The 13,219-nt window shown below is 62.8% G+C and overlaps 1 protein-coding gene across 7 annotated transcripts in view; it reads left to right on the top strand.

The window, feature by feature from the left end:
- Positions 1-13,219, top strand: part of BIN1 (bridging integrator 1) — a 52,130-nt gene that overhangs the window by 537 nt on the left and 38,374 nt on the right. The gene's annotated exons all lie outside the window — the stretch shown is intronic.

Below are 13,219 nucleotides of genomic sequence, written 5' to 3'. Positions count from 1 at the left end.
CGGCGGCGGCGCCGGGGTCTCCGAGGCCGCCCTTCTCCCGCCCGCCCGCCCGCCCGCCTCTGCCCGGGGTCCGCCGGTGCCGGGGACTGGGCTTCCTTTCCCGGGGCGCCTGCGGCCTGGAAGTTCCGGGGAACGGAGGGCTGCGCAGCCCCCGGGGGCTCCGCGTTTCCGGCGCGGGGGAGGGGTGGCGGCCGGCTTTGGGGCCGCAGCCCGGAGGGGAGCCGCCGGAGCCCTGGGGCCGGGGGCGCGGCGGGCGCGGGGTGCTGGGGCACGCGGGCGCGGGCGGGGGTCCGTCCTCGGCCTGGTCCCCGGCGCCTCTGGCTCCCGCACGGGATCGGCCTGCCGCCCACGCCACGTCCCCGCCCGCTCGGGCTCTGAAACGCGAGACGCAGATGACATGCTCCTGCCGGGCCCCCCCGGGCTCTGCCCCCCGCGCGACGTGCGGCCGAGTGGGCGCCTGGGGACGCTGGCCTTCCCCTGCCAGGCTCGTGGCTGAGTATAAAGAATGACTTTGGCAGCTGGGGCCTGAGGGCTCCCTAGGAGGCAGCCACGTGACGGTGATGGAGCGGGTGCCCGGGGAGAGCTCCCGCGCCTCCCGGAGCCCTGAGCCTCGTCCTGGCCCCAGGCTGAGGAGGTGGGCGGCGGTGGTGGAGGCAGGGCCCTCGCCGCAGATCTGGCTGCCCCAGCTGTTCCCACCCCCTCCTTCCTCACCCCCTCCGCCTGCTGGGCCTGGAGGGCGGATTAGAGCCCTATACATAGCCGGCGGTGCTGGGGTGGCTCAGTCCCCAGGTGGGGGAGGGCGTCTCCTCTCCTCTCCTCTGCGCCTGGGGAGTCCAGCCGGTGCCTGGAGCCGGCAGCTCTGGCCTAAGCCGGCTTCCTGTTCCCAAGGGGCCAGAGGGATGAAAGAGAAGCCACAGCTGAGACCAGTTCCTGCCCCTTCCACTGCGGCCCTCTCCCTCCTGCTGGGCCCCTTGGCCTTGGCTGCCTTGTCACTGCAGCGGCATCTTTCAGTAACTCAGGGGCAGGGGCCTGGACTGTGTCCCTCCGTGTCAGTGCCAGTGTCATCACTGGCCCCACTGAGCCGCCACTGCTCCCTCTTTAGCCCGGTTTTGTGGCCGTAGGCAGTTGGCTGACAGCTGGTCAGCTGTGGATGCTGGCCTTGCACCAGGGCTGGCCCACCAGAGCGGGCTTCATGGGACTGGAGCAGCTTAGTGCTGCTGGTGGGCAACGGTTAGGGTCCCCATCAGAAGCCACAGCAGCACAGCAGGCTTCCCGCCTAGGATCCCTCCCCTCCCCACAAAACCTGATGGCTCTGCCCACAGGACCTCTCCCTCCTGCTCCAGTCTGTCCCAGCCTGAGTGCCAGGACCTGCTGCCTCCCAGCACCTTCTGGTGGCCACAGCACCACCTCTAACTCACGTTGCCAGTGGTCTCACAGGTACCCCACTCTGCCCATCTGCCTGGGTCAAATCTGAGTAAGTGGTGATTCCGCTGTCCAGTTGCCGCAGGAGGGCACTTCCTGAGCAGGGCCAGGCAGTTCTCAGTCCGCCACTCGCAGAGGGCCACAGTGTGGTCCCAAGAGCTTGCCCCCAGGTACCTGTGGAGACAGCTCCCTGTGTCTCTCCAGGGTCCTGGCCTGGCCAACCCATCGGCCAGCCTGCCTCCACACGGCTTCCCGGGGGACGAGGGGCGGGCCTTCCCTGGTCCCTGCAGGTGCTGCGCGGCTGTTTATGAGCAAACAAGGACGTTGGGGGCTGGCTGGGAGCCTTGCGCTGGCCTGTGGGTGGGCTAGGTTGTCCCGACTGGCCATATGCCCTGTGCCTGAGCCTGAGCCTGGGCTGAGCAGTGTGTGGCTCTGTTGGCATGGAGCGATGGCTGTAAGGTCCTGTGGCCTCTGGGCCTGGTGCCGGGAGAACAGGAGGAAGTATGGGAAGGGTTGCCAGGGTCTGCTAGCATGGCGCCACTGCTGCCCCAGCGCTCAGGCCCAGGGCACCATGAGGTCATCTTCCCATTGTGCGTGGCTTCTTGGACCCTCTATAAATGACAGTGTCCATTTTTGGGCTTCAGTTAGGGTGGCTGGGCAGAGCTAATTTCGGGTGGAGCTGGGTCAGATGACAGGATTAGAGGTTGCGGAGCTTGGCCCCTTGGGGGAGGTGTCGGTTGGGGAGAGGGACAGCTGGGGCGGGGGTGGAATCTGGCCTGCTCCTCTCTGAGGTCCATGCCCAGAAGTCCTCCTAGGGGTGCCTGAGGGAGGCTGGCCTTGCGCTGGGGGCGGCGATGGGAGGAAGAGGGCCCTGCAGGGGCGAGCATGCCCTCTCTCTGCGGGGAGGCCTCGTGGAGAGGGCAGCCCCTGTTGCCAGTGGACAGAAAGCCGGGCCTGTGGGAGCAGGTGCTCACGAGAGGGAAGGTGCAGCGCTGCTATTTATAGCCCTGACACTCGGCCAGGCGGGCACCAGCTCATCCGGTGATCAAGGGCTCCTCCTGCAGCATCCATGTTGCCCTCCTCAGTAGGAACCAGGCCTTTACAACCAGTCCTTGTCCTCACAGCAGCCTTGAGAGTAGCCTCAGTACAGCCAAGAGCAGGTGCTGGGAGCAGGAAGCCCACCCAGGTCTCCAGGAGGGCCTCTGGCGCCCCAGTGCCTCCCCCTCCCCCCTTCCCAGGCCCCATCCAAAGATATTCCTCTTCGCCCATATTCTTCATCTCCCTTTCCCCTTGGCATCCATCTCTCTGTTCTCGAATGTCTGAGGACTCTTCCTGCTCTTTCCGCTCATCAGCTACCCCCACCGCTCCCTCCCCTCTTCCTCGCTCGGCCCTCTCTCTCTGCCCCAAGCTCTCTCTGAGCTTGTACCAGCTTTCCTGCGCCTCTCGGTCTCCGATGAGAGCAGCTTCTCCCTGAGCTTGAGCTGTTGGTGTCCACGGTCCATCATCTGTGCACACAGGCCCCTGGCAGCATCTCCTGGTGGAGCGTCTATGGGGCATGGTTGACGTTGGCTAGGGAATGTGTGGCTAACGGGCAGCCCGGCCTCCAGGCTTCCCTGAGGCCCAGTGGGCCTGGCTGGGTTGAGTCTCCACTGAGTGGAGTCTGCTGGTTCATGGCAGGGCCCAAAGTGAGGGAAAGGCTGTTTTGCCCGGGGCGTGCAGGGGAGGAGAGTGCATTGGGCTGCATGGGACTCGGAGAGGCTGTTCCAGGAGGGACAGGTATGGACCAAAGTGAGAGGTGGGTGTGAGGACTGCAAGCCAGTACACCTGAAGAGAAGGGGAATGTGTGGTGAGTCCGGAGTGGGGAGGGGTGGGCAGCAGATTTGGGCCGGATTTGTCCCTGGTCTTTCCTCGGAGCTTGAATTCAGGGGTGTCTTGTATTTGTATTCTGGAGAAGCCAGGGCGTGCACGCCTGCATTTTAACCCTCAAGGCCCCTTCTCACCTCCCTCTCTGGCCCCGGCCGGCTGGCCCCGCACGAAGCCGTCTACACTGGCCAACGGGAGAGGATGCTCTGCCCCTCCCTCCTGCCTTCACCCGAGACTGGCTTCCATGGTTCTTTCTCCAGGAGGTTCTCGCACTCCTGGTCCTCCCCTTGGCGTGAGGCCTCTGTCTCGCCAAAGGAGAAGAGCGTGCCTGTGTGGGCTTGGCCGGCAGGTGGGCCTTGGGCAGGTCACAGGACCCCCTGGGCCCAGTGTCTTCGTGTACAACAAGCGTGTCAGACTCACAGGCTAACGGGCCAAATAAACAAGGTGTGTGTGGCCGCAAAAAAACAAAAGCTTCAATTTTCATAGAAACGTAGGTTTATTTCTATAGCAACATGCTGAATACAAAGGGCTGAAATAAATGAGTCATCGTTAACATAAAATAATGGAATCATTAACATAAAATAATAGAACATTTTAATAAAAATTAGTATTTTTTCTTGAACATTAACTTACCAGACACTGAATAACTGCACAAATTAATAAGCGTAACGCAAATAAACCTATTTTTCTTGTTCTCCAAAAGTGAAATATTTCCTGTTGCGCACACCAAACAAGTCAGTCCAAGACTAATGACGTGTCCGCTGGCTGCTAAAATACTCGCTGCTGGTATTCGTGGAGAGAAATGGTGCGCCTGCGCGTAAGGCGCCACGATTCTAGCCATCAGTCATTAGCGAACATTGTAGTTTGTTATTAATAATTACGTATAACAGGATACTGTAAATATTAAGTTTCAGATTTTTTATTAAAATGTTTCTTACATACGGTTGCCTTGGCTGGGCCGCGAGTTTGACATGCGTGGTGTAGAAGATGGGATAATAATGGCTCCTCTTCACGTGTCGGGGAGGAGAGCCTTGAACAAGATGTAGTAAGTGCTCACTGAGCGCCTGCTCTGGGGGCCTAGCGGTGCGGGGAGCCCTGGAGCCGTCCCTCCTGACAGGCTGCTCCCAGGCCCTCTGCCATGGACCCAGTACAGCCTCAGCGGACAGCTGGTCCACGCTGAGCCCTCGGCCGATCAGGGCTTACCTGTTGTCCTCGTCCCAGGTAGTGTGTGTGTGTGTGTGCGTGTGTGTGCGCGCGCGCGTGTGCGTGTGTGCGTGGTGTGTGGATGTGGAGGGGCAGCCCGCAGCAGGGAGGGAATCCAGCTCTTCCGGGTGACCTTGACTTGGCTGCACATGAACCGTGGGCCTGGGGCACGTTGCCCTCCACTTGGGTCTCTGCTGCTTGTTCGTTCCTTTCTCCGTGGCACCCCTGGGTGGGGCACTGGTTTAGGGTGGGTGTCAGGCCAAGCGAAGCCAAGCCCTCACTCAGGAGCTGATGTTCTGGCTGGAGAGGAGTGAGGCAGGGCGTGCCTGCTTTCCTCGGGAATCGGGTCGGCTCAGCCTTTCCCGGGGGGCCCGGTGCGGGTGCCGAGGACGCGGCATGGGTGTGCACGTGGGTCCTCCCACAGCAGAGATGGGGACGGAGAGGATGTGGAGCTGCTGGTGTCCAGGTTGAGGGCTGGGGGGAAGGCTTCCTGTCAGATGTCACCTGGTCTATACTGTGAGGACTGCCTCTTGGGCAGGTCTACCTTTAGGATTAAACGTGCAAGGGAAAGGGCACAATGTTAAAACCAGGCTCAGACAGAGGACAGGCCTGGCAGCCTTGGAGGGCAGGCCTTGCCAGGGGGTAGGGGCTGCCCCAGCAGCACTGCAGGTGGGCAGAACCACTTGGCTCTGGAGCTCTGGGCTTGCATTCCTCCCACCAGTTTGCACCAGGGAGTCACGCGAACCTCCTGAGCCGCAGTTGCCTTACCTGAAACAGGTGGTGTGTGCCCCAGAGTAAATGTATACAGATTACATGGATCTGAGCAAAGGGCAGGGCCCGTGGTCTCCTAAAGGAGCAGTTCTTGCCTCCCCCCAAAAGGTGCCATCTCCCAAAGAGGCCACGTGGTTCTGGGCCGGGCAGGGGAGCTGGCTCCATGCCAAGGCTGGTTCTTCCTGCCCCCAGGGTGCCCTTTGTTAAATATTAACTTATAGCAAGAGCCTGGTTTATTGTGTAGCTGCTGAGTGCCAGGTGCTTGGTGAACATTCTCATCCTTCCTGCAGCCTAGTGAGGTCCTTATGATTCCCATTCAGCAGAGGGAGAGACTGAGGCCCAGAATAGTGGTGCGACTTGCCCGTGGGCTCTCTCGCTCGCTCAGCTGTCCCGGTTGCCTGGGGACATGCAAATTAGAAGAGTGAGGCCCTCCTGACCAGGAAGAGTATCTGTTAGGGGGGCCTTTTAACAGATTTTGGTCCCCAGGACCTTCTGTCTCTTTCCTATTAAGTGAGATGTGGGGCCCAGTCTCCCCCCGAGCCCTCACCCAGCACCCAGGCTTACCTGTTGGGATGCGACCTTCCCCTGTTAGGTTGTGTTGTGGGCTCTGGGGCCGAGGGAGGGCCTGGGGTTTCCTGATGCAGATGAGGCCATGTGGTGCGTGTGTGTGTGTTTCCCAAGTATAAAAGCTGCAACCAGTTTATCCTATATAATAAAAGGCTAATATGCAGATTGTCCCCTCGACCAGGAGTTCTACCGCGAGTTTGGCCAAGGGGCGGGGCCAGCCCGCCAACTGCCTGCAGCCCCTCCCCCCAGCCAGCCCGACCCCATCGGCCCTATGGGGTGGACCGGCTGGACTCCACCCACGCACTGGCCTCTAGTTCAGTATAAAAGAACACCCTTTATTCTGAGATTATAACTGTCTACTTCTGTTGAAATGTTTCTTTGATTAAATGATGGTAATACTGTTTGTTTCTTAATGTTATTGGGGAGGAAATAGTCCTGCTGCTGATCACGGGCGCCCTGGAATACCTGCGCCATGAAGCTGGGCCCTGCCTCCTCCAGGTGCCCGGTGTCCCCAGCAGGGCGCACACGTGCTAGTATTGCACAGATGCATGGCGTCTTCAGGTGCCAGGGAGGGGCTGTGGCTGCAGGATTTCAGGCCTTCAGAGCAGAGGAGGAGCGGTGAGAGCGCAGGCCCTGGCATTAGATGGAGGGCACACCCTGTCCCACCACAGTGGTTCAGGGGACCCAGGCACCCTGCCCACACCTCCTCCACATAGAGTGTGCCCGCCTGAGCCTGGTTGGGCCCAGAAACGGGGTTCCCAGGAACGGGCTTGGGCCCTTCCGGGGAGTCCTGCGGGGCTTTAGGCCGCAGCCTGGGCCCCTGCACGGGTGCTCTTCCCACCTGAGAATATTCTTCCCACTCGGAGGTGACTCCGGTGCTGCCATTGCTGACCGGGACTTGCTTGGCCTGGGACTTGCTGTCGGGGGCCAGGGCACTGTTGCCCTCACTCCCTTCTACTCATTGCTGGGCCTCCTCTCTCTGCTTCCAGAATATCCCCTTTCACCCAGGGCTCTGGCTCAGGTCCCTGTGCCCCTGCAGGGGGGGTGGGCTCAGGACCGCAGAGTGGCCAAGATGGGGGAGCTGGCGGTGGGCAGTGATCTCTGGGCACTGAGCTGTCCATGGTGCCCTTGAGAGTGGGCATCGTGTTCCGGTGGGGTGGGGCCTCTGCTTCAGCACCCTCAGCCCCCAGCCCCGCATCCGGCCCCCTGCCCGGGCAGGCAGTGGATGAGTGGGTGGCACTGGCAATGGGGTCATGGGCCCGGGTCCCCACTGCTGCTTCCGCCTCACGCTAGGCCAATGAGCTGTCCACATCTCCACTGAGTGTGAGGTCACAGGCAGCGCCTGGGCCTGCGGGAGTGGGGGTGGCCACCGGCTGCAGCCACCACAGGACTGTGGGGCTGGCTCCAAGGCCTGAGTTCAGCAGGGCGTCCTGGAGCCCTCGGGCCTTTCGTAGGGCCATGGGGCTGGCTCCTGTTTTAGACGCCTCGGCCTCTTACCCCGAATCATCTGCAGTGGCTGGGATGACCTTGGCATCGCCAGCGCCATCCTCACACCCGCAGCCTGCCCCGGGGGTGGGGGGCAGGAGGCAAGGGGCTGAGGGTGCGAGAGCAGCGGCCCTGCCCCCACACTGCCCAGCCCAGCACTGCCCATCCGTCCTGGGCAGCCAAGGCTTCCCAGAGGATGTGACCCCTGAGCTGTTTGAAGGGCAAGGAGGCAGGTTGTGGGTGGGGAGGGATGTTTCTGGAAGCCATTCAGGGTGGCTGGAATGTGTGGGGGGGGAGGGACCAGCGGCCCTGCCCAGATGCCATCTGCCCCCACCTGCTCACCTTCCTTCTCAGTGTGGGCTCGCTGAGGCTCCAGCGCCTCATGTCCTGGGCCGTGGGCGCCCTGGCTTTCTGAGGAAGGGGAGGCGCTGGGTGAGGGGGAGTCCCGAGCCCCCTGGCCGGTTAGAAGCAACCTGTCCAGGAAGGCAAGGGTCTGGGAGGGTGGCCTGTGCCCTCGCCCTGCTGGAAGGCTGGGGTGTAGCGCCTACCTGCCCCCTCGCGTGGATACCTGCCCCTCTGTCTGGGGCCCCACGGTGACACGCTGAGCTCAGAGCTGGGGGCCGTTGTGGATCCGGTTACCCCTCTCACGTGCCCTCAAGGCCAGGCCGATGACCAGATGGCTGTCCTGGGTCAGAGCTGGAGGCTCTCAGAGGCGGTGGGCTGGTGGGCCGCACTGGCTGTGAGTGCAGAGCCCTGGGTGGGAGTGGGTATGAGGGGTACTGTGTGAGGAGGCTGGGGCAGCGCTGCCTGGGGGTCAGGGTTCCCACACACCCCTGTGGCTTGAGGCGCTTTAAGAGGCTGTGGGGCCGGAAGGGGGATGGTGCCAGGCGAGCCTTGGTGGCCTGGCCCCTTTTCCAACAGCTGCTGCTACTTTTTTTGGACCCTTTGCTCAGCACGGCCTCTCCCTGGACTATGGCCAACATGCCTGAGCCCTGGCCCGCCCTTGGGCACTAGGGACAGACCTGGCGCAGGGAGACCGAGCCAGGAGAGACCCCTCAGGGGGACCCCTGCTTCCTCCACCCTGTCTGCTGGGGCTCCCCTGTTTCTCTGCTGTAGGAGGCATCCGCTCTCAGCACAGGCTCCCCAGCCCCCTGAGCGCTGTCTCAGGGCCAGGCAGGGGATGGGTGGGCGAGGTGGGCATCCCAGGCCCAGGGGCAGGGGTGGAGCAGGGAGAGGGGAGAAGACAGGGCAGGGGTTTATGTGGGAGGAAGACAGGCCCGAGCAGAGAGAGAGGAGTGGGGTTATGGGCCGCATTCCATGCTCTGCGGGCCTGAAGGGGCGCTCCTGCCCGGCTGGTGGAGAGGGCCCCAGAGCGGGGATGTGGCCGGCGTCCGCCTGCGGGCCTTCCTGGGGAAGCCCAGAGCCCACGCTGTGGACCTGCTGGCCTTGTGCGTTGAGCCGTTTGTCTTCGCCTGGGACAGGATTCTTGAACTGCAGTGCATCCTGTTTCCTGTAGAGTCTGAGGGAGCTAATCGGAGTGTGGTGTCCCCTCCCTGAGGTGGGATGGGGTGCGGAGGGCAAATGGTTCCAGGTGGGGCTGTGGTTTGAGAGGCCAGATGAGGGGCAGGGAGCTAGGGACAGAGGAGAGGGTCTCCTGTTATTCATTCATTCATTTGTTCATTCATTCATTCATTCATTTGTTCATGGGGCCTATGTATAGAAGGGCACGGGTTCAAGAGACGAGTGTGTGCTGGGAACCGGGAAGCCTGAGCCCCGGCAGTAAGGCGCGGAACCCCAGTCCTGTGGGGCCGCAGGTCTCGCCGGGCCAGGAGGGGCGGAGGCGGAGCATCGCCAGGGCACCCTGTGACTTGCTGAGTGCTCCACACCCACCCTTTCCGTGTGTCTGTTCGTGGCCTGTGGAGTAGCAGGGCTGGATCGTGGGCCCCTTGGACAGAGGAGAGCACTGAGGCACGGAACCCCTGGGATTTGCTCCCTCAGTCATCAGCGGTGGCCCCCAGTTGGCCTTCCCGGGCGCGGCCACCGCCACCCCTGCACCCAGGGAGTCAGGGTGACAGTGACAAGTGACTATTAAAGAGCAAATGTGCTGCTTAAGTGTTTTCAAATGAAGTCCGTGTGGGGCTCCCTTTGTGGGGCACACTTATGGGGTGTGCGTGTGCGCGTGTGTGTAGCGGGGGATGCTTGGGGGCTCCAGGAGACCGGCACACTAGCGGAGAAGGTGACCCTAGAGCTGGCCCCTCAGTGTGTTGGGGGGTCCCCCAGAGACTCCATGAGAGGGTGGGCGAAGGGGTTGTATTTGGATGGAGCTGGCTCAACGGCACTCCCCAGGGAGCCTCAAGGTAGAGGGGACTGGGCACAGGTTCCACAGCCCCACCTCCCACAAAGAAAGAGTTGGGGGGACCTTGGGCCAGGAAGCCTCAAGGCATGTCAGTGGCCAGAAATACAAGTTGAGTCTCGTGACTTAAACCAAGAAAAAGAGTCCACACTTAATTGGATGCATTTGCTGAACCTGGGACAGGACCCAAATGTTGTTGTATTTCTGAACGTAAACTAAGCCAGGAGCTGATTTAATTGTGTCCTCCCCACTCTGCTCCCCGAGGACTCGGGGTGGTGTGTTCTGGACGCAGGCCTGGCGGAGCCGTCGGTGGACTGAGGGCCTGGAGGCCACACCCAGGGCGGCCCGCGTCCTTTCTGAGGGTGCAGAGCACTGCCCAGGGTCTGGTGGCCCGGGTGGGGGCCCCGTTGTGGGGCCTGGTCCTGGCCCACTGGCCTGGCCTCCAGGAGCTGCCCGAGGGTGGGTATGTGCAGGGCCTGTGGGGAGAGCTGACTGAGCTGACTGCGCCCTGGTCGCAGTGGACAGAGCCTGAGGCCTGTGTCCCCCTTTGTGCCACTGCCCTCTCGCGTCACCGTGCCCGCTCTGTGCCCCGGAGACCAGGGGAGGCGCTTCCACGATCTGCAGCCAGTGGTCTGCAGCCAGCACCGTGCCGCTCCCGAGCAGGCGGGAGGGAGCCTGAGCAGCGGGGCTCTCAGCGCACCCAGAGCTGCGCTCCCCCCTCCGCCTGGGACTGGGACCGGGTACTGGCCCCTCTCGCTTTGGCTTGTTCCTCTGTAAAGTGGGGTCACCGTCTCTGTCCAGGACCTCGAGTCTTTGAGGGTGGAGCCTGGGACCAGGTAAACTGGCGTGTGAGCGCGGTGCGTGAGGGCTGGGGCGGGTTCTGCAGAGCATCCCACCAGCAAGCTGTGTGGCAGCACGCGACCCAGGCTGCACTCGGCTCCCTCGGGCCTGGACCTTGCAAGTCACTGTTTTATCTGAGCCTCGCTTTTCTTATTTTTGAGGATTAAATGGGAGAAGAGTTTCTCCATTTCACACCTGTGGACACAAGTTTGGGGCAGCACGTGGGCCCAATTCTTTGGGGTGGGGAGTCCAGGCCCAGCTTGAAATCCAGGCGGTGGGGCCTGAGGCCTCGGGAGGGATGGCCGGAGAGGGCCCCTGGTAGCCAGGGGCCAGGTGACAACACGGACCCCCACTATTCCAGCCCTCCCTCCGGCGCCCCGGCCCTGTGTGGGGGGTGGCCAGGGCCGACCTCCAGGGCCTGCGCTGGGCACTCACACAGGCTGGCCCCTGCTGGTCTCTGCGCTTACCCTTTGGCACGTCCCTTGACGCTGTCTTTTTTTTTTTTTTTTTTTTTTTTTAACAAAAGGGGTTGGTGGCACTGCTCTCCTGGGAAAGGGCCCGGGGAGAAGGGGACCGTGGGCCTGAGCCCCTCCCCAGCAGGCAGAGTGGGTGCTGGCGTTAGCGGTGCTTCTGGGAGGGGCCTCTGCCACCCTCCCTTCCTCACGCACCAGCTCCTGGGGCCTCGGAGGGAGCCTGGCAGTGTGAGAGGAAGGAGGTGGGCCCGGCCCGGACCCCCTTGGATGGTGAGACGGGCTCGCGGACGCTGCTGAGTCTGGGACGCTAGAGCTGGGCCCTCTCTCCCTGCCCCAGGGCAGAGGTGGGCCGGGGCCTGCAGAGTGGAGGCTGCCCCGCCCTGGCGCCTGTGCACGGACCTGCGCACACAGCCTCCCGGGGAGACGGGAAGGCCTGCTCGGCCCCTGTGTGCTGACCGGCACCTGCTCGTTGGTCCCGCCCTGCACTCTGTTCCTCTCTCCTCTCCATGCCCCCAGCACAGCATGCAGCGTGCGGGGCTAGCAGGGGGAGCCCGGAGAGGCCCGTCCTGTCCCCTGGCAGGGGCTGGGGCAGCCACATGACTCCCCTGGTGTGTTCTTGGTCCCAGCTTGCTCCATTTCCCCCAACCTTGACCCTTGACCTGCAAGTGGATCAAAACCCCCTCCTCTTCCAGTCCCTTCGCACCCTCCTCCCTCCTTGGCTCCGACGCAGTGGAGCCAGCCCTGGGCTGGGAGCACAGCCACCCCAGAACCAGCAAGTCCTACCCCCTGATTCTCCATCCACAAAGTGGGAGTCCCTGGGTGCCCTCCGGGTGCTGGGAGTTGGGAAGCCACAGCGAGCTCCCAGGCGCAGGAGGCGGCGGCCTGGCTCCCGCGGCTGTTCCTGTTGTGCACCCGATGGCAGGGCAGGACGGGGTGGGAGCTGTTGGAAGCTGACTGGGCACCGAGCGACTCCTTTGAATAACAAAAGTAACCACAACCAAAAGCTAGCAATAAAGTGTTTGAAAATAATACTGCATACCTTACCTCCTGACCGTACTGCTTAATAGTCCAGTTACACAGGCCAGGAAGTGGAGGATTCGGGTTGGGAAAATGAGTGAATAGCCTGGTTGCACATTTAGGTTGAGCTCAGACAGGAACAGACATATGCAAAGGGCTGAGGGCTTCTGGAGGGACAAGTGAGCCTCTGTGCCTCGGGTGGGGTCAGGGAAGGCTGCCTGGAGGAGGTGACCCAAAGGGCCAGCATGGTCGGGCATCAGGAGGGAAGCAAGTTACTGGTGAAGACTGTGGGGTTCCACTGGTCAGACACTTGCTTGGCCCCCAGGCAAGGCAGGTGGGCGTGGGCAGGGCTTTGGCCCCCCTCCCCCCGCCTGTGCTCTGCTGTGGGCTGGGCCATGCCTGCTGCCCCTCTGGACAGGCTGTTCTCTCCCTGAGCTCAGGAAGCAGGTGGTGAGGGGCGGCGGGCCGCCTGGGGCGGAGTCTACCCCGTGCTGATGGCAGCATGCAGCCTGGCTGAGAATAGCACACACTTGCATGGAGGGGCAGGTGGGCGGCGGCTTGGGGGTGGCTGTGCTGACATCTCTGAACAGGTGGTGTGGAGCGCTGGGCCAGGGGAGGGCGTGCCTGTCCTCTGAAGGCCCCGCCTGGCTGCGGCCCTCTGAGCCTCTCCGCAGAGTGGCTGCGTCCGCGTGGCACTGGGATGCCGAGTACCAGGGGCCGTGGGCTGCCCGGGGTAGCTCTGGTGGGGGGAAGGAGCCAGTGCTTGCTGCTGCTGCGTGGTTTCCATGGGCCCTTCTCATTTCACCCTTTCACAAAGGGGCCGGCGCGGAGGGCTCGCCCAGCTGAGGGTGAGGAGGCTGCTGAGGGGAGGTGGGCCAGGAGAGGGAGATGGGTGGCTGGTGCTGTCTCCGTGAGGAATGTCCTGTGAGCGTGTGAGCCAGTGAGCGCGGGGAGCAGGTGTGCTGGCCGCCGCCGGCCTCAGCCCCAGCCACAGGGAGGGGAGGTGGGGCGGAGGTGGGAGGGGCTGCCAGAGGTCTCGGGTAGATAGGTAATGGGGTGGGGAGCAGGCCAGGCATGCTCCGTGCTGTGCCCGCTTCCTGTTCCACCACAGCTGTCCACCCTACTCCCCGACGGGAGGGCGCGGCTCTGCCGCACTGCGTCCAGGCTCAGGGCTGCACGTCCCGCCAGGGCTGCTGCCCAGGCCCCTCCCACCAGCAGGGAGGGC

Source organism: Myotis nattereri (genome assembly GCF_964212035.1).
Source record: "Myotis nattereri genome assembly, chromosome: 7".
Lineage (NCBI taxonomy): Eukaryota > Metazoa > Chordata > Mammalia > Chiroptera > Vespertilionidae > Myotis > Myotis nattereri.
The sequence above is the reverse complement of the archived record's forward strand: the minus strand, read 5'-3'. Positions and strand labels throughout refer to the sequence as shown.